Source organism: Scyliorhinus torazame, chromosome 16, assembly GCF_047496885.1.
Source record: "Scyliorhinus torazame isolate Kashiwa2021f chromosome 16, sScyTor2.1, whole genome shotgun sequence".
NCBI classification, from domain to species: domain Eukaryota; kingdom Metazoa; phylum Chordata; class Chondrichthyes; order Carcharhiniformes; family Scyliorhinidae; genus Scyliorhinus; species Scyliorhinus torazame.
Genome location: NC_092722.1, coordinates 94,809,072 through 94,835,963, shown reverse-complemented (window position 1 = coordinate 94,835,963; position 26,892 = coordinate 94,809,072). Strand labels below are relative to the sequence as shown.

Genomic DNA, 26,892 nt, shown 5'->3' with positions numbered 1-26,892 from the left:
TCTCCTCTCGCTGTTTTAAACTGTGCAACTCCCAGCGCTCCTCTCGCTGTTTAAAACTGTGGAATTCCCGGTTCTCCTCTTGCTGTTTTAAACTGTGGAACACTCGGCTGTCCGCTCACTGTTTTAAACACTGAAACCCCCAGTTCTCCTCTCACTGTTTTAAACACTGAAATCCCCGGTTCTCCTCTCGCTGTTTTAAACACTGAAATCCCCGGTTCTCCTCTCGCTGTTTTAAACACTGAAACTCCCGGCTCTCCTCTCGCTGTTTTAAACACTGAAGCTCCCGGCTCTCCTCTCGCTGTTTTAAACACGGAAACTCCCGGCTCTCCTCTCTCTGTTTTAAACAGTGGAACTACCGGCTCTCCTCTCACTGTTTTAAACACTGAAACTCCCAGCTCTCCTCTCGCTGTTTTAAATATTGAAACCCCCGGCTCCCCTCTCACTGTTTTAAACACTGAAGCTCCGGCTCTCCTCTCGCTGTTTTAAACACTGAAACTCTGGGCTCCCCTCTCACTGTTTTAAACACTGAAACTACCGGCTCTCCTCTCGCTGTTTTAAACTGTGAAACTCCCAGCTCTCCTCTCGCTGTTTTAAATATTGAAACCCCCGGCTCCCCTCTCACTGTTTTAAACACTGAAACTCCCGGCTCTCCTCTCGCTGTTTTAAACACTGAAACCCCCAGCTCCCCTCTCGCTATTTTCAACACTGAAACTCCCGGCTCTCCTCTCGCTGTTTGAAACACTGAAACCCCCGGCTCCCCTCTCGCTATTTTCAACACTGAAACTCCCGGCTCTCCTTTCACTGTTTTAAACACTGAACTCTTGGCTCTCATCTCGCTGTTTTATACTGTGAAACTCCCGTCTCTCCTCGCACTGTTTTAAACACTGAAACTCCCAGCTGTCCTCTCGCTGTTTTAAACTGTGGAACCCCGGATCTCCTCTCTCTGTTTTAAACACTGGAGCTCCCGGCTCTCCTCTCACTGTTTTAAACTGTGAAACTCCCGGCTCTCTTCTCACTGTTTTAAACCGTGAAACCCCCGGCATTCCTGTCACGGTTTTAAACTGACAAACTCCCGGCAGTCCTCTCACTGTTTTAAAGGTTGAAATCCCGGCTCTCCTCTCTCTGTTTTAAACTGCGAAAATCCGGGCCCTCCTCTCGCTGTTTTAAACATTGAAGCTCCCAGCTCTCCTCTCGCTGTTTTAAACACTGAAACTCCGGGCCCTCCTCTCGCTGTTTTAAACATTGAAGTTTCCAGCTCTCCTCTTGCTGTTTTAAACACTGAAACTCCCAGCTCTCCTTTCACTGTTTTAAACACTGAAACTCAGGGCTCTCCTTACACTGTTTTAAACAGTGAAGCTCCCGGCTCTCCTCTCGCTGTTTTAAACTGTGAAACTCCCGGCTCTCCTCTCGCTGTTTTAAACACTGAAGCTCCGGCTCTCCTCTCGCTGTTTTAAACTGTGAAACTCCCAGCTCTCCTCTCGCTGTTTTAAATATTGAAACCCCCGGCTCCCCTCTCGCTGTTTTAAACACTGAAACTCTGGGCTCCCCTCTCACTGTTTTAAACACTGAAACTCCCGGCTCTCCTCTCGCTGTTTTAAACACTGAAACCCCCAGCTCCCCTCTCGCTATTTTCAACACTGAAACTCTGGGCTCCCCTCTCACTGTTTTAAACACTGAAACTCCCGGCTCTCCTCTCGCTGTTTTAAACACTGAAACTCCCGGCTCTCCTCTCGCTGTTTTAAACACTGTAACCCCCGGTGCTCCTCTCAATGTTTTAAACATTGAAGCTCCCGGCTCTCCTCTCGCTGTTTTAAACATTGAAGCTCCCGGCTCTCCTCTTGCTGTTTTAGACATTGAAGCTCCCGGCTCTCCTTTCACTGTTTTAAACACTGAAACTCACGGCTCTCCTTTCACTGTTTTAAACTGTGAAACTCCCAGCTCTCCTCTCGCTGTTTTAAATATTGAAACCCCCGGCTCCCCTCTCACTGTTTTAAACACTGAAGCTCCGGCTCTCCTCTCGCTGTTTTAAACACTGAAACTCTGGGCTCCCCTCTCACTGTTTTAAACACTGAAACTACCGGCTCTCCTCTCGCTGTTTTAAACTGTGAAACTCCCGGCTCTCCTCTCGCTGTTTTAAACATTGAAGCTCCCAGCTCTCCTCTCGCTGTTTTAAACACTGAAACTCCGGGCCCTCCTCTCGCTGTTTTAAACATTGAAGTTTCCAGCTCTCCTCTTGCTGTTTTAAACACTGAAACTCCCAGCTCTCCTTTCACTGTTTTAAACACTGAAACTCAGGGCTCTCCTTACACTGTTTTAAACAGTGAAGCTCCCGGCTCTCCTCTCACTGTTGTAAACTGTGTTACTCCCGGCTGTCCTGTCACTGTTTTAAACTTTGAAACTCCGGGCTCTCCTCTCACTTTTTTAAACTCCCGGCTCTCCTCTCACTGTTTTAAACACTGAAACCCCCGGCTGCCCTCTCGCTATTTTCAACACTGAAACTCCCGACTCTCCTCTCACTGTTTTAAACACAGAATTCTCGGCTCTCCTCTCGCTGTTTTAAGCACTGAAACCCCCGGTTCTCCTCTCTCTGTTTTAAACTGTGGAACTACCGGCTCTCCACTCGCTGTTTTAAAATGTGGAACTCTCGGCTGTCCTCTCGCTGTATTAAACACTGAAAGCCCCGGTTCTCCTCTTGCTGTTTTAAATACTGAAACCCCCGGTTCTCCTCTCGCTGTTTTAAACACTGAAACCCCCGGTTCTCCTCTCGCTGTATTAAACACTGAAACCCCCGGTTCTCCTCTCGCTGTTTTAAACACTGAAACCCCCGGTTCTCCTCTCGCTGTTTTAAACACTGAAATCCCCGGTTCTCCTCTCGCTGTTTTAAACACTGAAACTCCCGGCTCTACTCTCGCTGTTTTAAACACTGAAACTCCTGGCTCTCCTCTCGCTGTTTTAAACACTGTAACTCCCGGTGCTCCTCTCGCTGTTTTAAACATTGAAGCTCCCGGCTCTCCTCTCGCTGTTTTAAACACGGAAACTCCCGGCTCTCCTCTCGCTGTTTTAAACTGTGCAACTCCCAGCGCTCCTCTCGCTGTTTAAAACTGTGGAATTCACGGTTCTCCTCTTGCTGTTTTAAACTGTGTAACACTCGGCTGTCCGCTCGCTGTTTTAAACACTGAAACCCCCAGTTCTCCTCTCACTGTTTTAAAGACTGAAACTCCCGGTTCTCCTCTCGCTATTTTAAGCACTGAAACTCCCGGCTCTCCACTCGCTATTTTAAACACTAACTCCCGGCTCCCCTCTCGCTGTTTTAAGCACTGAAACTCCCGGCTCTCCTCTCGCTGTTTTAAACACTGAAACACCCGGTTCTCCTCTCGCTGTTTTAAACACTGAGCTCTCTGCTCTCCTCTCGCTGTTTTAAACTGTGGAACTCCCGGCTCTCCTCTCACTTTTTTAAACTGTGAAACGCCCGGCTCTCCTCTCACTGTTTTAAACACTGAAGCTCCGGCTCTCCTCTCGCTGTTTTAAACACTGAAACTCCCGGCTCTCCTCTCGCTGTTTTAAACACTGAAACCCCGGTTCTCCTCTCGCTGTTTTAAACACTGAAACCCCCAGTTCTCCTCTCGCTGTTTTAAACACTGAAACCCCGGTTCTCCTCTCGCTGTTTTAAACACTGAAACTCTCGGCTCTCCTCTCGCTGTTTTAAACACTGATACTCCCGGCTCTCCTCTCGCTGTTTTAAACACTGAAACTCTGGGCTCCCCTCTCACTGTTTTAAACACTGAAACTCCCGGCTCTCCTCTCGCTGTTTTAAACACTGAAACTCCCGGCTCTCCTCTCGCTGTTTTAAACACTGTAACTCCCGGTGCTCCTCTCAATGTTTTAAACATTGAAGCTCCCGGCTCTCCTCTCGCTGTTTTAAACATTGAAGCTCCCGGCTCTCCTCTTGCTGTTTTAGACATTGAAGCTCCCGGCTCTCCTCTCGCTGTTTTAAACACTGAAACGCACGGCTCTCCTTTCACTGTTTTAAACTGTGAAACTCCCAGCTCTCCTCTCGCTGTTTTAAATATTGAAACCCCCGGCTCCCCTCTCACTGTTTTAAACACTGAAGCTCCGGCTCTCCTCTCGCTGTTTTAAACACTGAAACTCTGGGCTCCCCTCTCACTGTTTTAAACACTGAAACTCCCGGCTCTCCTCTCGCTGTTTTAAACACTGTAACTCCCGGTGCTCCTCTCAATGTTTTAAACATTGAAGCTCCCGGCTCTCCTCTCGCTGTTTTAGACATTGAAGCTCCCGGCTCTCCTCTTGCTGTTTTAGACATTGAAGCTCCCGGCTCTCCTTTCACTGTTTTAAACACTGAAACTCACGGCTCTCCTTTCACTGTTTTAAACTGTGAAACTCCCAGCTCTCCTCTCGCTGTTTTAAATATTGAAACCCCCGGCTCCCCTCTCACTGCTTTAAACACTAAAGCTCCGGCTCTCCTCTCACTGTTTTAAACACTGAAGCTCCGGCTCTCCTCTCACTGTTTTAAACGCTGAAGCTCCGGCTCTCCTCTCGCTGTTTTAAACACTGAAACTCTGGGCTCCCCTCTCACTGTTTTAAACACTGAAACTACCGGCTCTCCTCTCGCTGTTTTAAACTGTGAAACTCCCGGCTCTCCTCTCGCTGTTTTAAACACTGAAGCTCCGGCTCACCTCTCACTGTTTTAAACTGTGAAACCCCCAGCTCTCCTCTCGCTGTTTTAAATATTGAAACCCCCGGCTCCCCTCTCGCTGTTTTAAACACTGAAACTCTGGGCTCCCCTCTCACTGTTTTAAACACTGAAACTCCCGGCTCTCCTCTCGCTGTTTTAAACACTGAAACCCCCAGCCCCCCTCTCGCTATTTTCAACACTGAAACTCCCGGCTGTCCTCTCGCTGTTTGAAACACTGAAACCCCCGGCTCCCCTCTCGCTATTTTCAACACTGAAACTCCCGGCTCTCCTTTCACTGTTTTAAACACTGAACTCTTGGCTCTCATCTCGCTGTTTTATACTGTGAAACTCCCGTCTCTCCTCGCACTGTTTTAAACACTGAAACTCCCGGCTGTCCTCTCGCTGTTTTCAACTGTGGAACCCCGGATCTCCTCTCTCTGTTTTAAACACTGGAACTCCCGGCTCTCCTCTCACTGTTTTAAACTGTGAAACTCCCGGCTCTCTTCTCACTGTTTTAAACCGTGAAACCCCCGGCATTCCTGTCACGGTTTTAAACTGACAAACTCCCGGCAGTCCTCTCACTGTTTTAAAGGTTGAAATCCCGGCTCTCCTCTCTCTGTTTTAAACTGTGGAACTCCGGGCCCTCCTCTCGCTGTTTTAAACATTGAAGCTCCCAGCTCTCCTCTCGCTGTTTTAAACACTGAAACTCCGGGCCCTCCTCTCGCTGTTTTAAACATTGAAGTTCCCAGCTCTCCTCTTGCTGTTTTAAACACTGAAACTCCCAGCTCTCCTTTCACTGTTTTAAACACTGAAACTCAGGGCTCTCCTTACACTGTTTTAAACAGTGAAGCTCCCGGCTCTCCTCTCACTGTTGTAAACTGTGTTACTCCCGGCTGTCCTGTCACTGTTTTAAACTTTGAAACTCCCGGCTCTCCTCTCACTTTTTTAAACTCCCGGCTCTCCTCTCACTGTTTTAAACACTGAAACCCCCGGCTGCCCTCTCGCTATTTTCAACACTGAAACTCCCGACTCTCCTCTCACTGTTTTAAACACAGAATTCTCGGCTCTCCTCTCGCTGCTTTAAGCACTGAAACCCCCGGTTCTCCTCTCTCTGTTTTAAACTGTGGAACTACCGGCTCTCCACTCGCTGTTTTAAAATGTGGAACTCTCGGCTGTCCTCTCGCTGTATTAAACACTGAAAGCCCCGGTTCTCCTCTCGCTGTTTTAAATACTGAAACCCCCGGTTCTCCTCTCGCTGTTTTAAACACTGAAACCCCCGGTTCTCCTCTCGCTGTATTAAACACTGAAACCCCCGGTTCTCCTCTCGCTGTTTTAAAACTGAAACCCCCGGTTCTCCTCTCGCTGTATTAAACACTGAAATCCCCGGTGCTCCTCTCGCTGTTTTAAACACTGAAACCCCCGGTTCTCCTCTCGCTGTTTTAAACACTGAAACCCCGGTTCTCCTCTCGCTGTATTAAACACTGAAACCCCCGGCTCTCCTCTCGCTGTTTTAAACACTGAAACCCCGGTTCTCCTCTCGCTGTTTTAAACACTGAAATCCCCGGTTCTCCTCTCGCTGTTTTAAACACTGAAACCCCGGTTCTCCTCTCGCTGTTTTAAACACTGAAATCCCCGGTTCTCCTCTCGCTGTTTTAAACACTGAAACCGCCGGCTCTCCTCTCGCTGTTTTAAACACTGAAATCCCCGGTTCTCCTCTCGCTGTATTAAACACTGAAACCCCCGGTTCTCCTCTCGCTGTTTTAAACACTGAAATCCCCGGTTCTCCTCTCGCTGTTTTAAACACTGAAACCCCCGGCTCTCCTCTCGCTGTTTTAAACACTGAAATCCCCGGTTCTCCTCTCGCTGTATTAAACACTGAAACCCCCGGTTCTCCTCTCGCTGTATTAAACACTGAAACTCCCGGCTCTCCTCTCGCTATTTTAAGCACTGAAACTCCCGGCTCTCCTCTCGCTGTTTTAAACACTGAAATCACGGCTCTCCTCTCGCTGTTTTAAACTGTGGAACCCCGGCTCTCCTCTCACTGTTTTAAACTGTGAAACTCCCGGCTCTCCTCTCACTTTTTTAAACTCCCGGCTCTCCTCTCACTGTTTTAAACACTGAAATCCCCGGCTGCCCTCTCGCTATTTTCAACACTGAAACTCCCGACTCTCCTCTCACTGTTTTAAACACAGAATTCTCGGCTCTCCTCTCGCTGTTTTAAGCACTGAAACCCCCGGTTCTCCTCTCTCTGTTTTAAACTGTGGAACTACCGGCTGTCCTCTCGCTGTTTTAAACTGTGAAACTCCCGGCTCTCCTCTCGCTGTTTTAAACACTGAAATCTCGGCTCACCTCTCACTGTTTTAAAGTGTGAAACTCCCGGCTCTCCTCTCACTGTTTGAAACAGTGGAACTACCGGCTCTCCTCTCTCTGTTTTAAACAGTGGAACTACCGGCTCTCCTCTCGCTGTTTTAAACAGTGGAACTACCGGCTCTCCTCTCTCTGTTTTAAACACTGAAACTCCCGGCTCTCCTCTCACTGTTTTAAACAGTGGAACTACCGGCTCTCCTCTCTCTGTTTTAAACAGTGGAACTACCGTCTCTCCTCTCTCTGTTTTAAACAGTGGAACTACCGGCTCTCCTCTCTCTGTTTTAAACAGTGGAACTACCGTCTCTCCTCTCTCTGTTTTAAACAGTGGAACTACCGGCTCTCCTCTCTCTGTTTTAAACAGTGGAACTACCGGCTCTCCTCTCGATGTTTTAAACAGTGGAACTACCGGCTCTCCTCTCTCTGTTTTAAACTGTGAAATCCCGGCTCTCCTCTCGCTGTTTTAAACACTGAAACTCTCGGCTCTCCTCTCACTGTTTTAAACAGTTGTACTACCGGCTCTCCTCTCTCTGTTTTAAACAGTGGAACTACCGGCTCTCCTCTCACTGTTTTAAACAGTGGAACTACCGGCTCTCCTCTCTCTGTTTTAAACAGTGGAACTACCGGCTCTCCTCTCTCTGTTTTAAACAGTGGAACTACCGGCTCTCCTCTCGCTGTTTTAAACAGTGAAATCCCGGCTGTCCTCTCGCTGTTTTAAACAGTGGAACTACCGGCTCTCCTCTCTCTGTTTTAAACAGTGGAACTACCGGCTCTCCTCTCACTGTTTTAAACACTGGAACTACCGGCTCTCCTCTCACTGTTTTAAACAGTGGAACTACCGGCTCTCCTCTCACTGTTTTAAACAGTGGAACTACCGGCTCTCCTCTCTCTGTTTTAAACTGTGAAATCCTGGCTGTCCTCTCGCTGTTTTAAACAGTGGAACTACCGGCTCTCCTCTCGCTGTTTTAAACACTGAAACACTCGGCTCTCCTCTCACTGTTTTAAACACTGATCTCTCGGTTTTCCTCTCACTGTTTTATATGTGAAACTCCCGGCTCTCCTCTCCTCTTTGTTTTCAACACTGAAACTCCCGGCTTTCCTCTCACTGTTTTAAACAGTGGAACTACCGGCTCTCCTCTCTCTGTTTTAAACAGTGGAACTACCGTCTCTCCTCTCTCTGTTTTAAACAGTGGAACTACCGGCTCTCCTCTCTCTGTTTTAAACAGTGGAACTACCGTCTCTCCTCTCTCTGTTTTAAACAGTGGAACTACCGGCTCTCCTCTCTCTGTTTTAAACAGTGGAACTACCGGCTCTCCTCTCGATGTTTTAAACAGTGGAACTACCGGCTCTCCTCTCTCTGTTTTAAACTGTGAAATCCCGGCTCTCCTCTCGCTGTTTTAAACACTGAAACTCTCAGCTCTCCTCTCACTGTTTTAAACAGTTGTACTACCGGCTCTCCTCTCTCTGTTTTAAACAGTGGAACTACCGGCTCTCCTCTCACTGTTTTAAACAGTGGAACTACCGGCTCTCCTCTCTCTGTTTTAAACAGTGGAACTACCGGCTCTCCTCTCGCTGTTTTAAACAGTGGAACTACCGGCTCTCCTCTCTCTGTTTTAAACACTGAAACTCCCGGCTCTCCTCTCACTGTTTTAAACAGTGGAACTACCGGCTCTCCTCTCTCTGTTTTAAACAGTGGAACTACCGGCTCTCCTCTCTCTGTTTTAAACAGTGGAACTACCGGCTCTCCTCTCTCTGTTTTAAACAGTGGAACTACCGTCTCTCCTCTCTCTGTTTTAAACAGTGGAACTACCGGCTCTCCTCTCTCTGTTTTAAACAGTGGAACTACCGGCTCTCCTCTCGCTGTTTTAAACTGTGAAATCCCGGCTGTCCTCTCGCTGTTTTAAACAGTGGAACTACCGGCTCTCCTCTCTCTGTTTTAAACAGTGGAACTACCGGCTCTCCTCTCACTGTTTTAAACAGTGGAACTACCGGCTCTCCTCTCACTGTTTTAAACAGTGGAACTACCGGCTCTCCTCTCACTGTTTTAAACAGTGGAACTACCGGCTCTCCTCTCTCTGTTTTAAACTGTGAAATCCCGGCTGTCCTCTCGCTGTATTAAACAGTGGAACTACCGGCTCTCCTCTCGCTGTTTTAAACACTGAAACACTCGGCTCTCCTCTCACTGTTTTAAACACTGATCTCTCGGTTTTCCTCTCACTGTTTTATATGTGAAACTCCCGGCTCTCCTCTCCTCTCTGTTTTCAACACTGAAACTCCCGGCTTTCCTCTCACTGTTTTAAACACTGAACTCTCGGTTCTCATCTCGCTGTTTATACTGTGAAACTCCCGGCTCTCCTCTCACTGTTTTAAACACTGGAACTCCCGTCTCTCCTCGCACTGTTTTAAACACTGAAACTCCCGTCGCTCCTCGCACTGTTTTAAACACTGAAACTACCGTCTCTCACCTCGCTGTTTTAAACTGTGAAACTCCCGGCTCTCCTCTCGCTGTTTTAAACAGTGGAACTACCGGCTCTCCTCTCTCTGTTTTAAACAGTGGAACTACCGGCTCTCCTCTCACTGTTTTAAACAGTGGAACTACCGGCTCTCCTCTCTCTGTTTTAAACTGTGAAATCCCGGCTGTCCTCTCGCTGTTTTAAACAGTGGAACTACCGGCTCTCCTCTTACTCTTTTAAACAGTGGAACTACCGGCTCTCCTCTCTCTGTTTTAAACTGTGAAATCCCGGCTGTCCTCTCACTGTTTTAAACAGTGGAACTCCCGGCTCTCCTCTCACTGTTTTAAACAGTGGAACTACCGGCTCTCCTCTCTCTGTTTTAAACTGTGAAATCCCGGCTCTCCTCTCACTGTTTTAAACACTGAAACTCTCGGCTCTCCTCTCACTGTTTTAAACAGTGGAACTACCGGCTCTCCTCTCTCTGTTTTAAACAGTGGAACTACCGGCTCTCCTCTCTCTGTTTTAAACAGTGGAACTACCGGCTCTCCTCTCGCTGTTTTAAACAGTGGAACTACCGGCTCTCCTCTCTCTGTTTTAAACACTGAAACTCCCGGCTCTCCTCTCACTGTTTTAAACAGTGGAACTACCGGCTCTCCTCTCTCTGTTTTAAACAGTGGAACTACGGTCTCTCCTCTCTCTGTTTTAAACAGTGGAACTACCGGCTCTCCTCTCTCTGTTTTAAACAGTGGAACTACCGTCTCTCCTCTCTCTGTTTTAAACAGTGGAACTACCGGCTCTCCTCTCTCTGTTTTAAACAGTGGAACTACCGGCTCTCCTCTCTCTGTTTTAAACAGTGGAACTACCGGCTCTCCTCTCTCTGTTTTAAACTGTGAAATCCCGGCTCTCCTCTCGCTGTTTTAAACACTGAAACTCTCGGCTCTCCTCTCACTGTTTTAAACAGTTGTACTACCGGCTCTCCTCTCTCTGTTTTAAACAGTGGAACTACCGGCTCTCCTCTCACTGTTTTAAACAGTGGAACTACCGGCTCTCCTCTCTCTGTTTTAAACAGTGGAACTACCGGCTCTCCTCTCGCTGTTTTAAACAGTGGAACTACCGGCTCTCCTCTCTCTGTTTTAAACAGTGGAACTACCGGCTCTCCTCTCTCTGTTTTAAACAGTGGAACTACCGTCTCTCCTCTCTCTGTTTTAAACAGTGGAACTACCGGCTCTCCTCTCTCTTTTTTAAACAGTGGAACTACCGGCTCTCCTCTCGCTGTTTTAAACTGTGAAATCCCGGCTGTCCTCTCGCTGTTTTAAACAGTGGAACTACCGGCTCTCCTCTCTCTGTTTTAAACAGTGGAACTACCGGCTCTCCTCTCACTGTTTTAAACAGTGGAACTACCGGCTCTCCTCTCACTGTTTTAAACAGTGGAACTACCGGCTCTCCTCTCACTGTTTTAAACAGTGGAACTACCGGCTCTCCTCTCTCTGTTTTAAACTGTGAAATCCCGGCTGTCCTCTCGCTGTTTTAAACAGTGGAACTACCGGCTCTCCTCTCGCTGTTTTAAACACTGAAACACTCGGCTCTCCTCTCACTGTTTTAAACACTGATCTCTCGGTTTTCCTCTCACTGTTTTATATGTGAAACTCCCGGCTCTCCTCTCCTCTCTGTTTTCAACACTGAAACTCCCGGCTTTCCTCTCACTGTTTTAAACACTGAACTCTCGGTTCTCATCTCGCTGTTTATACTGTGAAACTCCCGGCTCTCCTCTCACTGTTTTAAACACTGGAACTCCCGTCTCTCCTCGCACTGTTTTAAACACTGAAACTCCCGTCGCTCCTCGCACTGTTTTAAACACTGAAACTACCGTCTCTCACCTCGCTGTTTTAAACTGTGAAACTCCCGGCTCTCCTCTCGCTGTTTTAAACAGTGGAACTACCGGCTCTCCTCTCTCTGTTTTAAACAGTGGAACTACCGGCTCTCCTCTCACTGTTTTAAACAGTGGAACTACCGGCTCTCCTCTCTCTGTTTTAAACTGTGAAATCCCGGCTGTCCTCTCGCTGTTTTAAACAGTGGAACTACCGGCTCTCCTCTTACTGTTTTAAACAGTGGAACTACCGGCTCTCCTCTCTCTGTTTTAAACTGTGAAATCCCGGCTGTCCTCTCACTGTTTTAAACAGTGGAACTCCCGGCTCTCCTCTCACTGTTTTAAACAGTGGAACTACCGGCTCTCCTCTCTCTGTTTTAAACTGTGAAATCCCGGCTCTCCTCTCACTGTTTTAAACACTGAAACTCTCGGCTCTCCTCTCACTGTTTTAAACAGTGGAACTACCGGCTCTCCTCTCTCTGTTTTAAACAGTGGAACTACCGGCTCTCCTCTCACTGTTTTAAACAGTGGAACTACCGGCTCTCCTCTCTCTGTTTTAAACAGTGGAACTACCGGCTCTCCTCTCGCTGTTTTAAACAGTGGAACTACCGGCTCTCCTCTCTCTGTTTTAAACTGTGAAATCCCGGCTGTCCTCTCTCTGTTTTAAACAGTGGAACTACCGTCTCTCCTCTCTCTGTTTTAAACTGTGAAACTCCCGGCTCTCCTCTCTCTGTTTTAAACAGTGGAACTACCGTCTCTCCTCTCTCTGTTTTAAACAGTGGAACTACCGGCTCTCCTCTCACTGTTTTAAACAGTGGAACTACCGGCTCTCCTCTCACTGTTTTAAACAGTGGAACTACCGGCTCTCCTCTCTCTGTTTTAAACTGTGAAATCCCGGCTGTCCTCTCGCTGTTTTAAACAGTGGAACTACCGGCTCTCCTCTCTCTGTTTTAAACTGTGAAATCCCGGCAGTCCTCTCGCTGTTTTAAACAGTGGAACTACCGGCTCTCCTCTCTCTGTTTTAAACAGTGGAACTACCGGCTCTCCTCTCACTGTTTTAAACAGTGGAACTACCGGCTCTCCTCTCTCTGTTTTAAACTGTGAAATCTCGGCTGTCCTCTCGCTGTTTTAAACTGTGAAACTCCCGGCTCTCCTCTCACTGTTTTAAACAGTGGAACTACCGGCTCTCCTCTCACTGTTTTAAACACTGAAACTCCCGGCTCTCCTCTCTCTGTTTTAAACTTTTTTTTACAGAAACTCCCGGCTCTCCTCTCACTGTTTTAAACACTGAAACTCTCGGCTCTCCTCTCACTGTTTTAAACAGTGGAACTACCGGCTCTCCTCTCTCTGTTTTAAACTGTGAAATCCCGGCTGTCCTCTCACTGTTTTAAACAGTGGAACTCCCGGCTCTCCTCTCACTGTTTTAAACAGTGGAACTACCGGCTCTCCTCTCTCTGTTTTAAACTGTGAAATCCCGGCTCTCCTCTCACTGTTTTAAACACTGAAACTCTCGGCTCTCCTCTCACTGTTTTAAACAGTGGAACTACCGGCTCTCCTCTCTCTGTTTTAAACAGTGGAACTACCGGCTCTCCTCTCACTGTTTTAAACAGTGGAACTACCGGCTCTCCTCTCACTGTTTTAAACACTGAAACTCCCGGCTCTCCTCTCTCTGTTTTAAACACTGAAACTCTCGGCTCTCCTCTCACTGTTTTAAACAGTGGAACTACCGGCTCTCCTCTCTCTGTTTTAAACAGTGGAACTACCGGCTCTCCTCTCTCTGTTTTAAACTGTGAAACTCCCGGCTCTCCTCTCGCTGTTTTAAACTGTGAAACTCCCGGCTCTCCTCTCGATGTTTCAAACTGTGAAACTCCCGGCACTCCTCTCGCTGTTTTAAACTGTGCAACTCCCAGCGCTCCTCTCGCTGTTTAAAACTGTGGAATTCCCGGTTCTCCTCTTGCTGTTTTAAACTGTGGAACTACCGGCTCTCCCCTGCTGTTTTAAACTGTGGAACTCCCGGCACTCCTCTCGCTGTTTTAAACTGTGCAACTCCCAGCGCTCCTCTCGCTGTTTAAAACACTGAAACTCCTGGCTCTCCTCTCGCTGTTTTAAACACTGTAACTCCCGGTGCTCCTCTCAATGTTTTAAACATTGAAGCTCCCGGCTCTCCTCTCGCTGTTTTAAACATTGAAGCTCCCGGTTCTCCTCTCGCTGTTTTAAACACTGAAACTCCCGGCTCTCCTCTCGCTGTTTTAAACACTGAAACTCTGGGCTCCCCTCTCACTGTTTTAAACACTGAAACTACCGGCTCTCCTCTCGCTGTTTTAAACACTGAAACCCCCAGCTCCCCTCTCGCTATTTTCAACACTGAAACTCTGGGCTCCCCTCTCACTGTTTTAAACACTGAAACTCCCGGCTCTCCTCTCGCTGTTTTAAACACTGAAACTCCCGGCTCTCCTCTCGCTGTTTTAAACACTGTAACTCCCGGTGCTCCTCTCAATGTTTTAAACATTGAAGCTCCCGGCTCTCCTCTCGCTGTTTTAAACATTGAAGCTCCCGGCTCTCCTCTTGCTGTTTTAGACATTGAAGCTCCCGGCTCTCCTTTCACTGTTTTAAACACTGAAACTCACGGCTCTCCTTTCACTGTTTTAAACTGTGAAACTCCCAGCTCTCCTCTCGCTGTTTTAAATATTGAAACCCCCGGCTCCCCTCTCACTGTTTTAAACACTGAAGCTCCGGCTCTCCTCTCGCTGTTTTAAACACTGAAACTCTGGGCTCCCCTCTCACTGTTTTAAACACTGAAACTACCGGCTCTCCTCTCGCTGTTTTAAACTGTGAAACTCCCGGCTCTCCTCTCGCTGTTTTAAACACTGAAACACCCGGTTCTCCTCTCGCTGTTTTAAACACTGAGCTCTCTGCTCTCCTCTCGCTGTTTTAAACTGTGGAACTCCCGGCTCTCCTCTCACTTTTTTAAACTGTGAAACTCCCGGCTCTCCTCTCACTGTTTTAAACACTGAAGCTCCGGCTCTCCTCTCGCTGTTTTAAACACTGAAACTCCCGGCTCTCCTCTCGCTGTTTTAAACACTGAAACCCCGGTTCTCCTCTCGCTGTTTTAAACACTGAAACCCCCAGTTCTCCTCTCGCTGTTTTAAACACTGAAACCCCGGTTCTCCTCTCGCTGTTTTAAACACTGAAACCCCGGTTCTCCTCTCGCTGTATTAAACACTTAAACTCCCGGCTCTCCTCTCGCTGTTTTAAACTCTGAAACTCCCGGCTCACCTCTCGCTGTTTTAAACACTGAAACTCCCGGCTCTCCTCTCGCTGTTTTAAACTCTGAAACTCCCGGCTCACCTCTCGCTGTTTTAAACACTGAAACTCCCGGCTCTCCTCTCGCTGTTTTAAACACTGAAACTCCCGGCTCTCCTCTCGCTGTTTTAAACACTGAAACTCTGGGCTCCCCTCTCACTGTTTTAAACACTGAAACTCCCGGCTCTCCTCTCGCTGTTTTAAACACTGAAACTCCCGGCTCTCCTCTCGCTGTTTTAAACACTGTAACTCCCGGTGCTCCTCTCAATGTTTTAAACATTGAAGCTCCCGGCTCTCCTCTCGCTGTTTTAAACATTGAAGCTCCCGGCTCTCCTCTCGCTGTTTTAAACACTGAAACTCACGGCTCTCCTTTCACTGTTTTAAACTGTGAAACTCCCAGCTCTCCTCTCGCTGTTTTAAATATTGAAACCCCCGGCTCCCCTCTCACTGTTTTAAACACTGAAGCTCCGGCTCTCCTCTCGCTGTTTTAAACACTGAAACTCTGGGCTCCCCTCTCACTGTTTTAAACACTGAAACTACCGGCTCTCCTCTCGCTGTTTTAAACTGTGAAACTCCCGGCTCTCCTCTCGCTGTTTTAAACACTGAAGCTCCGGCTCTCCTCTCGCTGTTTTAAACTGTGAAACTCCCAGCTCTCCTCTCGCTGTTTTAAATATTGAAACCCCCGGCTCCCCTCTCGCTGTTTTAAACACTGAAACTCACGGCTCTCCTCTCGCTGTTTTAAACACTGAAACCCCCAGCTCCCCTCTCGCTATTTTCAACACTGAAACTCTGGGCTCCCCTCTCACTGTTTTAAACACTGAAACTCCCGGCTCTCCTCTCGCTGTTTTAAACACTGAAACTCCCGGCTCTCCTCTCGCTGTTTTAAACACTGTAACTCCCGGTGCTCCTCTCAATGTTTTAAACATTGAAGCTCCCGGCTCTCCTCTCGCTGTTTTAAACATTGAAGCTCCCGGCTCTCCTCTTGCTGTTTTAGACATTGAAGCTCCCGGCTCTCCTTTCACTGTTTTAAACACTGAAACTCACGGCTCTCCTTTCACTGTTTTAAACTGTGAAACTCCCAGCTCTCCTCTCGCTGTTTTAAATATTGAAACCCCCGGCTCCCCTCTCACTGCTTTAAACACTGAAGCTCCGGCTCTCCTCTCACTGTTTTAAACACTGAAGCTCCGGCTCTCCTCTCACTGTTTTAAACGCTGAAGCTCCGGCTCTCCTCTCGCTGTTTTAAACACTGAAACTCTGGGCTCCCCTCTCACTGTTTTAAACACTGAAACTACCGGCTCTCCTCTCGCTGTTTTAAACTGTGAAACTCCCGGCTCTCCTCTCGCTGTTTTAAACACTGAAGCTCCGGCTCACCTCTCACTGTTTTAAACTGTGAAACTCCCAGCTCTCCTCTCGCTGTTTTAAATATTGAAACCCCCGGCTCCCCTCTCGTTGTTTTAAACACTGAAACTCTGGGCTCCCCTCTCACTGTTTTAAACACTGAAACTCCCGGCTCTCCTCTCGCTGTTTTAAACACTGAAACCCCCAGCCCCCCTCTCGCTATTTTCAACACTGAAACTCCCGGCTGTCCTCTCGCTGTTTGAAACACTGAAACCCCCGGCTCCCCTCTCGCTATTTTCAACACTGAAACTCCCGGCTCTCCTTTCACTGTTTTAAACACTGAACTCTTGGCTCTCATCTCGCTGTTTTATACTGTGAAACTCCCGTCTCTCCTCGCACTGTTTTAAACACTGAAACTCCCGGCTGTCCTCTCGCTGTTTTAAACTGTGGAACCCCGGATCTCCTCTCTCTGTTTTAAACACTGGAACTCCCGGCTCTCCTCTCACTGTTTTAAACTGTGAAACTCCCGGCTCTCCTCTCGCTGTTTTAAACACTGAAACCCCCAGCCCCCCTCTCGCTATTTTCAACACTGAAACTCCCGGCTGTCCTCTCGCTGTTTGAAACACTGAAACCCCCGGCTCCCCTCTCGCTATTTTCAACACTGAAACTCCCGGCTCTCCTTTCACTGTTTTAAACACTGAACTCTTGGCTCTCATCTCGCTGTTTTATACTGTGAAACTCCCGTCTCTCCTCGCACTGTTTTAAACACTGAAACTCCCGGCTGTCCTCTCGCTGTTTTAAACTGTGGAACCCCGGATCTCCTCTCTCTGTTTTAAACACTGGAACTCCCGGCTCTCCTCTCACTGTTTTAAACTGTGAAACTCCCGGCTCTCTTCTCACTGTTTTAAACACAGAATTCTCGGCTCTCCTCTCGCTGTTTTAAGCACTGAAACCCCCGGTTCTCCTCTCTCTGTTTTAAACTGTGGAACTACCGGCTCTCCACTCGCTGTTTTAAAATGTGGAACTCTCGGCTGTCCACTCGCTGTATTAAACACTGAAAGCCCCGGTTCTCCTCTCGCTGTTTTAAATACTGAAACCCTCGGTTCTCCTCTCGCTGTTTTAAACACTGAAACCCCCGGTTCTCCTCTCGCTGTATTAAACACTGAAACCCCCGGTTCTCCTCTCGCTGTTTTAAAACTGAAACCCCCGGTTCTCCTCTCGCTGTATTAAACACTGAAACCCCCGGTGCTCCTCTCGCTGTTTTAAACACTGAAACCCCCGGTTCTCCTCTCGCTGTTTTAAACACTGAAACCCCGGTTCTCCTCTCGCTGTATTAAACACTGAAACCCCCGGCTCTCCTCTCGCTGTTTTAAACACTGAAACCCCGGTTCTCCTCTCGCTGTTTTAAACACTAAAATCCCCGGTTCTCCTCTCGCTGTTTTAAACACTGAAACCCCGGTACTCCTCTCGCTGTTTTAAACACTGAAATCCCCGGTTCTCCTCTCGCTGTTTTAAACACTGAAACCCCCGGCTCTCCTCTCGCTGTTTTAAACACTGAAATCCCCGGTTCTCCTCTCGCTGTATTAAACACTGAAACCCCCGGTTCTCCTCTCGCTGTTTTAAACACTGAAATCCCCGGTTCTCCGCTCGCTGTTTTAAACACTGAAACCCCCGGCTCTCCTCTCGCTGTTTTAAACACTGAAATCCCCGGTTCTCCTCTCGCTGTATTAAACACTGAAACCCCCGGTTCTCCTCTCGCTGTATTAAACACTGAAACTCCCGGCTCTCCTCTCGCTATTTTAAGCACTGAAACTCCCGGCTCTCCTCTCGCTGTTTTAAACACTGAAATCTCGGCTCTCCTCTCGCTGTTTTAAACTGTGGAACCCCGGCTCTCCTCTCACTGTTTTAAACTGTGAAACTCCCGGCTCTCCTCTCACTGTTTTAAACTGTGGAACTCTCGGCTGTCCTCTCGCTGTTTTAAACTGTGAAACTCCCGGCTCTCCTCTCGCTGTTTTAAACACTGAAATCTCGGCTCACCTCTCACTGTTTTAAACTGTGAAACTCCCGGCTCTCCTCTCACTGTTTGAAACGCTGAAACTCCCGGCTGTCCTCTCACTGTTTTAAAGGTTGAAATCCCGGCTCTCCTCTTGCTGTTTTAAACTGTGCAACTCCCAGCGCACCTCTCGATGTTTAAAACTGTGGAATTCCCGGTTCTCCTCTCTCTGTTTTAAACTGTGGAACTCTCGGCTGTCCTCTCGCTGTTTTCAACACTGAAACCCCCAGATCTCCTCTCACCGTTTTAAACACTGAAACCCCCAGTTCACCTCTCGCTGTTTTAAACTGTGGAACTACCGGCTCTCCTCTCGCTGTTTTAAACTGTGGAACTCCGGGCCCTCCTCTCGCTGTTTTAAACATTGAAGCTCCCGGCTCTCCTCTCGCTGTTTTAAACACTGAAACTCCGGGCCCTCCTTTCACTGTTTTAAACACTGAAACTCACGGCTCTCCTTACACTGTTTTAAACACTGAAGCTCCCGGCTCTCCTCTCACTGTTGTAAACTGTGTTACTCCAGGCTGTCCTGTCACTGTTTTAAACTGTGAAACTCCCGGCTCTCCTTTCTCTGTTTTAAACTGTGGAACTCTCGGCTGTCCTCTCGCTGTTTTAAACACTGAAACCCCCAGATCTCCTCTCACTGTTTTAAACACTGAAACCCCCAGTTCACCTCTCGCTGTTTTAAACTGTGGAACTACCGGCTCTCCTCTCGCTGTATTAAACACTGAAACCCCCGGTTCTCCTCTCGCTGTTTTAAAACTGAAACCCCCGGTTCTCCTCTCGCTGTATTAAACACTGAAACCCCCGGTGCTCCTCTCGCTGTTTTAAACACTGAAACCCCCGGTTCTCCTCTCGCTGTTTTAAACACTGAAACCCCGGTTCTCCTCTCGCTGTATTAAACACTGAAACTCCCCGCTCTCCTCTCGCTGTTTTAAACACTGAAACCCCGGTTCTCCTCTCGCTGTTTTAAACACTGAAATCCCCGGTTCTCCTCTCGCTGTTTTAAACACTGAAACCCCGGTTCTCCTCTCGCTGTTTTAAACACTGAAATCCCCGGTTCTCCTCTCGCTGTTTTAAACACTGAAACCCCCGGCTCTCCTCTCGCTGTTTTAAACACTGAAATCCCCGGTTCTCCTCTCGCTGTATTAAACACTGAAACCCCCGGTTCTCCTCTCGCTGTTTTAAACACTGAAATCCCCGGTTCTCCTCTCGCTGTTTTAAACACTGAAACCCCCGGCTCTCCTCTCGCTGTTTTAAACACTGAAATCCCCGGTTCTCCTCTCGCTGTATTAAACACTGAAACCCCCGGTTCTCCTCTCGCTGTATTAAACACTGAAACTCCCGGCTCTCCTCTCGCTATTTTAAGCACTGAAACTCCCGGCTCTCCTCTCGCTGTTTTAAACACTGAAATCTCGGCTCTCCTCTCGCTGTTTTAAACTGTGGAACCCCGGCTCTCCTCTCACTGTTTTAAACTGTGAAACTCCCGGCTCTCCTCTCACTGTTTTAAACTGTGGAACTCTCGGCTGTCCTCTCGCTGTTTTAAACTGTGAAACTCCCGGCTCTCCTCTCGCTGTTTTAAACACTCAAATCTCGGCTCACCTCTCACTGTTTTAAACTGTGAAACTCCCGGCTCTCCTCTCACTGTTTGAAACGCTGAAACTCCCGGCTGTCCTCTCACTGTTTTAAAGGTTGAAATCCCGGCTCTCCTCTTGCTGTTTTAAACTGTGCAACTCCCAGCGCACCTCTCGATGTTTAAAACTGTGGAATTCCCGGTTCTCCTCTCTCTGTTTTAAACTGTGGAACTCTCGGCTGTCCTCTCGCTGTTTTCAACACTGAAACCCCCAGATCTCCTCTCACCGTTTTAAACACTGAAACCCCCAGTTCACCTCTCGCTGTTTTAAACTGTGGAACTACCGGCTCTCCTCTCGCTGTTTTAAACTGTGGAACTCCGGGCCCTCCTCTCGCTGTTTTAAACATTGAAGCTCCCGGCTCTCCTCTCGCTGTTTTAAACACTGAAACTCCGGGCCCTCCTTTCACTGTTTTAAACACTGAAACTCACGGCTCTCCTTACACTGTTTTAAACACTGAAGCTCCCGGCTCTCCTCTCACTGTTGTAAACTGTGTTACTCCAGGCTGTCCTGTCACTGTTTTAAACTGTGAAACTCCCGGCTCTCCTTTCTCTGTTTTAAACTGTGGAACTCTCGGCTGTCCTCTCGCTGTTTTAAACACTGAAACCCCCAGATCTCCTCTCACTGTTTTAAACACTGAAACCCCCAGTTCACCTCTCGCTGTTTTAAACTGTGGAACTACCGGCTCTCCTCTCTCTGTTTTAAACTGTGGAACTCCGGGCTCTCCTCTCGCTGTTTTAAACATTGAAGCTCCCGGCTCTCCTCTCGCTGTTATAAACACGGAAACTCCCGGCTCTCCTTTCACTGTTTTAAACACTGAAACTCCGGGCCCTCCTCTCGCTGTTTTAAACATTGAAGCTCCCGGCTCTCCTCTCGCTGTTTTAAACACTGAAACTCCGGGCCCTCCTCTCGCTGTTTAAACATTGAAGTTCCCAGCTCTCCTCTTGCTGTTTTAAACACTGAAACTCCCGGCTCTCCTTTCACTGTTTTAAACACTGAAACTCACGGCTCTCCTTACACTGTTTTAAACACTGAAACCCCCAGATCTCCTCTCACTGTTTTAAACACTGAAACCCCCAGTTCACCTCTCGCTGTTTTAAACTGTGGAACTACCGGCTCTCCTCTCTCTGTTTTAAACTGTGGAACTCCGGGCTCTCCTCTCGCTGTTTTAAACATTGAAGCTCCCGGCTCTCCTCTCGCTGTTATAAACACGGAAACTCCCGGCTCTCCTTTCACTGTTTTAAACACTGAAACTCCGGGCCCTCCTCTCGCTGTTTTAAACATTGAAGCTCCCGGCTCTCCTCTCGCTGTTTTAAACACTGAAACTCCGGGCCCTCCTCTCGCTGTTTAAACATTGAAGTTCCCAGCTCTCCTCTTGCTGTTTTAAACACTGAAACTCCCGGCTCTCCTTTCACTGTTTTAAACACTGAAACTCACGGCTCTCCTTACACTGTTTTAAATATTGAAACCCCCGGCTCCCCTCTCGTTGTTTTAAACACTGAAACTCTGGGCTCCCGTCTCACTGTTTTAAACACTGAAACTCCCGGCTCTCCTCTCGCTGTTTTAAACACTGAAACCCCCAGCCCCCCTCTCGCTATTTTCAACACTGAAACTCCCGGCTGTCCTCTCGCTGTTTGAAACACTGAAACCCCCGGCTCCCCTCTCGCTATTTTCAACACTGAAACTCCCGGCTCTCCTTTCACTGTTTTAAACACTGAACTCTTGGCTCTCATCTCGCTGTTTTATACTGTGAAACTCCCGTCTCTCCTCGCACTGTTTTAAACACTGAAACTCCCGGCTGTCCTCTCGCTGTTTTAAACTGTGGAACCCCGGATCTCCTCTCTCTGTTTTAAACACTGGAACTCCCGGCTCTCCTCTCACTGTTTTAAACTGTGAAACTCCCGGCTCTCTTCTCACTGTTTTAAACACAGAATTCTCGGCTCTCCTCTCGCTGTTTTAAGCACTGAAACCCCCGGTTCTCCTCTCTCTGTTTTAAACTGTGGAACTACCGGCTCTCCACTCGCTGTTTTAAAATGTGGAACTCTCGGCTGTCCACTCGCTGTATTAAACACTGAAAGCCCCGGTTCTCCTCTCGCTGTTTTAAATACTGAAACCCCCGGTTCTCCTCTCGCTGTTTTAAACACTGAAACCCCCGGTTCTCCTCTCGCTGTATTAAACACTGAAACTCCGGGCCCTCCTTTCACTGTTTTAAACACTGAAACTCACGGCTCTCCTTACACTGTTTTAAACACTGAAGCTCCCGGCTCTCCTCTCACTGTTGTAAACTGTGTTACTCCAGGCTGTCCTGTCACTGTTTTAAACTGTGAAACTCCCGGCTCTCCTTTCTCTGTTTTAAACTGTGGAACTCTCGGCTGTCCTCTCGCTGTTTTAAACACTGAAACCCCCAGATCTCCTCTCACTGTTTTAAACACTGAAACCCCCAGTTCACCTCTCGCTGTTTTAAACTGTGGAACTACCGGCTCTCCTCTCGCTGTATTAAACACTGAAACCCCCGGTTCTCCTCTCGCTGTTTTAAAACTGAAACCCCCGGTTCTCCTCTCGCTGTATTAAACACTGAAACCCCCGGTGCTCCTCTCGCTGTTTTAAACACTGAAACCCCCGGTTCTCCTCTCGCTGTTTTAAACACTGAAACCCCGGTTCTCCTCTCGCTGTATTAAACACTGAAACCCCCGGCGCTCCTCTCGCTGTTTTAAACACTGAAACCCCGGTTCTCCTCTCGCTGTTTTAAACACTGAAATCCCCGGTTCTCCTCTCGCTGTTTTAAACACTGAAACCCCGGTTCTCCTCTCGCTGTTTTAAACACTGAAATCCCCGGTTCTCCTCTCGCTGTTTTAAACACTGAAACCCCCGGCTCTCCTCTCGCTGTTTCAAACACTGAAATCCCCGGTTCTCCTCTCGCTGTATTAAACACTGAAACCCCCGGTTCTCCTCTCGCTGTTTTAAACACTGAAATCCCCGGTTCTCCTCTCGCTGTTTTAAACACTGAAACCCCCGGCTCTCCTCTCGCTGTTTTAAACACTGAAATCCCCGGTTCTCCTCTCGCTGTATTAAACACTGAAACCCCCGGTTCTCCTCTCGCTGTATTAAACACTGAAACTCCCGGCTCTCCTCTCGCTATTTTAAGCACTGAAACTCCCGGCTCTCCTCTCGCTGTTTTAAACACTGAAATCTCGGCTCTCCTCTCGCTGTTTTAAACTGTGGAACCCCGGCTCTCCTCTCACTGCTTTAAACTGTGAAACTCCCGGCTCTCCTCTCACTGTTTTAAACTGTGGAACTCTCGGCTGTCCTCTCGCTGTTTTAAACTGTGAAACTCCCGGCTCTCCTCTCGCTGTTTTAAACACTGAAATCTCGGCTCACCTCTCACTGTTTTAAACTGTGAAACTCCCGGCTCTCCTCTCACTGTTTGAAACGCTGAAACTCCCGGCTGTCCTCTCACTGTTTTAAAGGTTGAAATCCCGGCTCTCCTCTTGCTGTTTTAAACTGTGCAACTCCCAGCGCACCTCTCGATGTTTAAAACTGTGGAATTCCCGGTTCTCCTCTCTCTGTTTTAAACTGTGGAACTCTCGGCTGTCCTCTCGCTGTTTTCAACACTGAAACCCCCAGATCTCCTCTCACCGTTTTAAACACTGAAACCCCCAGTTCACCTCTCGCTGTTTTAAACTGTGGAACTACCGGCTCTCCTCTCGCTGTTTTAAACTGTGGAACTCCGGGCCCTCCTCTCGCTGTTTTAAACATTGAAGCTCCCGGCTCTCCTCTCGCTGTTTTAAACACTGAAACTCCGGGCCCTCCTTTCACTGTTTTAAACACTGAAACTCACGGCTCTCCTTACACTGTTTTAAACACTGAAGCTCCCGGCTCTCCTCTCACTGTTGTAAACTGTGTTACTCCAGGCTGTCCTGTCACTGTTTTAAACTGTGAAACTCCCGGCTCTCCTTTCTCTGTTTTAAACTGTGGAACTCTCGGCTGTCCTCTCGCTGTTTTAAACACTGAAACCCCCAGATCTCCTCTCACTGTTTTAAACACTGAAACCCCCAGTTCACCTCTCGCTGTTTTAAACTGTGGAACTACCGGCTCTCCTCTCTCTGTTTTAAACTGTGGAACTCCGGGCTCTCCTCTCGCTGTTTTAAACATTGAAGCTCCCGGCTCTCCTCTCGCTGTTATAAACACGGAAACTCCCGGCTCTCCTTTCACTGTTTTAAACACTGAAACTCCGGGCCCTCCTCTCGCTGTTTTAAACATTGAAGCTCCCGGCTCTCCTCTCGCTGTTTTAAACACTGAAACTCCGGGCCCTCCTCTCGCTGTTTAAACATTGAAGTTCCCAGCTCTCCTCTTGCTGTTTTAAACACTGAAACTCCCGGCTCTCCTTTCACTGTTTTAAACACTGAAACTCACGGCTCTCCTTACACTGTTTTAAACACTGAAGCTCCCGGCTCTCCTCTCACTGTTGTAAACTGTGTTACTCCAGGCTGTCCTGTCACTGTTTTAAACTGTGAAACTCCCGGCTCTCCTCTCACTTTTTTAACTGTGAAACCCCCGGCTCGCCTCTCGCTATTTTAAGCACTGAAACTCCCGGCTCTCCTCTCGCTATTTTCAACACTGTTACTCCCGGCGCTCCTCTCACTGTTTTAAACACAGAATTCTCGGCTCTCCTCTCGCTGTTTTAAACTGTGAAACTCCCGGCTCTCCTCTCACTGTTTTAATCCGTGAAACACCCGGCTCTGCTCTCACTGTTTTAAACTGTGAAACTCCCGGCTCTCCTCTCACTGTTTTAATCCGTGAAACACCCGGCTCTCCTCTCACTGTTTTAAACTGTGAAACTCCCGGCTCTCCTCTCAATGTTTTAAACTGTGAAACGCCCGGCTCTCCTGTCACTGTTTTAAACTGTCAAACTCCCGGCTGTCCTCGCACTGTTTTAAGGTTGAAATCCCGGCTCTCCTCTCACTGTTTTAAACTGTGCAACTCCCAGCGCTTCTCTCGCTGTTTAAAACTGTGGAATTCCCGGTTCTCCTCTTGCTGTTTTAAACTGTGGAACTACGATCTCTCCACTCTCTGTTTTAAACTGTGGAACTCCCGGCTCTCCTCTCACTGTTTTAAACCTTGAAACTCCCGGCTCTCCTGTCACTGTTTTAAACTGTCAAACTCCCGGCTGTCCTCTCACTGTTTTAAACACAGAACTCTCGGCTCTCATCTCGCTGTTTTTTACTCTGAAACTCTCTTCTCTCCTCTTGCTGTTTTAAACACTGAAACTCCTGTCTCTTCTCTCGCTGTTTTAAACTGTGGAACCCCGGCTCTCCTCTCACTGTTTTAAACAGTGAAACACCCGGCTCTCCTTTCACAGTTTAAAACAGCGAGAGGTGAACTGGGGGTTTCAGTGTTTAAAACAGTGAGAGGATAATCTGGGGGTTTCAGTGTTTAAAACACACAGCCGGGAAACAAAAGCCATCTAACCTACACTATGCCATTATCATCCATATGTTTATCCAATAAACTTTTAAATGCCCTCAATGTTGGCGAGTTCACTACTGTTGCAGGTAGGGCATTCCACGGCCTCACTACTCTTTGCGTAAAGAACCTACCCATGTCCTATATCTATTACCCCTCAGTTTAAAGCTATGTCCCCTCGTGCCAGCCATTTCCATCCGCGGGAGAAGGCTCTCACTGTCCACCCTATCTAACCCCCTGATCATTTTGTATGCCTCTATTAAGTCTCCTCTTAACCTTCTTCTCGCCAACGAAAACAACCTCAAGTCCATCAGCCTTTCCTCATAAGATTTTAAATATTGAAACCCCCGGCTCCCCTCTCACCGCTTTAAACACTGAAGCTCCGGCTCTCCGGAGCTGCAACATGACCTCCTGACTCCGGAACTCAATCCCTCTACCAATAAAGGCCAACTCTCCATAGGCCTTCTTCACAACCCTATCAACCTGGGTGGCAACTTTCAGGGATCTGTGTACATGGACACCTAGATCCCTCTGCGCATCCACACTTCCAAGAACTTTACCATTTGCCAAATATTCCGCATTCCTGTTATTCCTTCCAAAGTGAATCACCTCACACTTCTCTACATTAAACTCCATTTGCCACCTCTCAGCCCAGCTCTGCAGCTTATCTATATCCCTCTGTATCCTGCTACATCCTTCCACACTATCGACAACACCACCGACTTTAGTATCGTCTGCAAATTTACTCACCCACCCTTCTGCGCCTTCCTCTCGGTCATTGATAAAAATGACAAACAGCAACGGCCCCAGAACAGATCCTTGTGGTTCGCCACTTGTAACTGAACTCCATTCTGAACATTTCCCATCAACCACTGAAAACTTCTTTCAGCTAGCCAATTTCTGATCCACATCTCTAAATCACCCTCAATCCCCAGCCTCCGTATTTTCTGCAATAGCCTACCGTGTTTTTATTTATGCATAAGTATTGATTACTGTATATAATAAATGTGCGTTGATTTAACTCTTACTAAGCGGTGTGTTGGATTATTGATCATTACTCGGACTTGAACCACGTGGCGGTATCAGAAGCCGAGTCAAGAGCAAAGGTGATAGAACAGAGCAATTAAACTAAGGCTAAAGTTAGCAACACTCCAGACCCACAGCAATGTGCTTGACTCTTAACTGCCCCCTCATGAGCAATTCGGGATGGGCAATAAATGCTGGCACAGCCTGTGGCGCCCACGTACCAGGAACAAATAAAACAAACATCACAGCCCAACCCGGGGGGTCTGACTGCCTTCCGCAAGTGCCCAGATAACTCTTCCCTCCCTGATATCCCACAATATTTGCAACTCTGATTCCAGCTCAAAAAACTCGAGCCCAATTTTCTCAAGCTGCAAACACTTACTGCAGATTTATGATTGTCTGGGATGGCAGTACATTCCACATAATAGACAGGGCGCAACACCATTCCTAACATATCTGTCTAACTTTTCTTTTGTTAATTTGAGTTACTAATTCATACAGTTGAAGTAATAGAAAGTTACACTTTCCTAGCAGGCAGACAAAGGAAGTCTTAAGTGCTGCTGGTGGATGAAATAAAGGTTAAAAAATAATCATCTTTTTCTCCTCAGCACTGAATTCCAACTTTGCACTCTGTTTATATCACACTCAGGTGTCACCTCACTCCGATCATCACTTTATATGATGACGGTCAGGGTTCTAAGCTCCGA

General features: G+C 47.8%; 1 protein-coding gene across 2 annotated transcripts in view; it reads right to left on the bottom strand.

Annotated features, from left to right (window-relative positions):
• The window catches only part of supv3l1 (SUV3-like helicase), a 287,161-nt gene that overhangs the window by 88,680 nt on the left and 171,589 nt on the right, over positions 1 to 26,892 (bottom strand). The gene's annotated exons all lie outside the window — the stretch shown is intronic.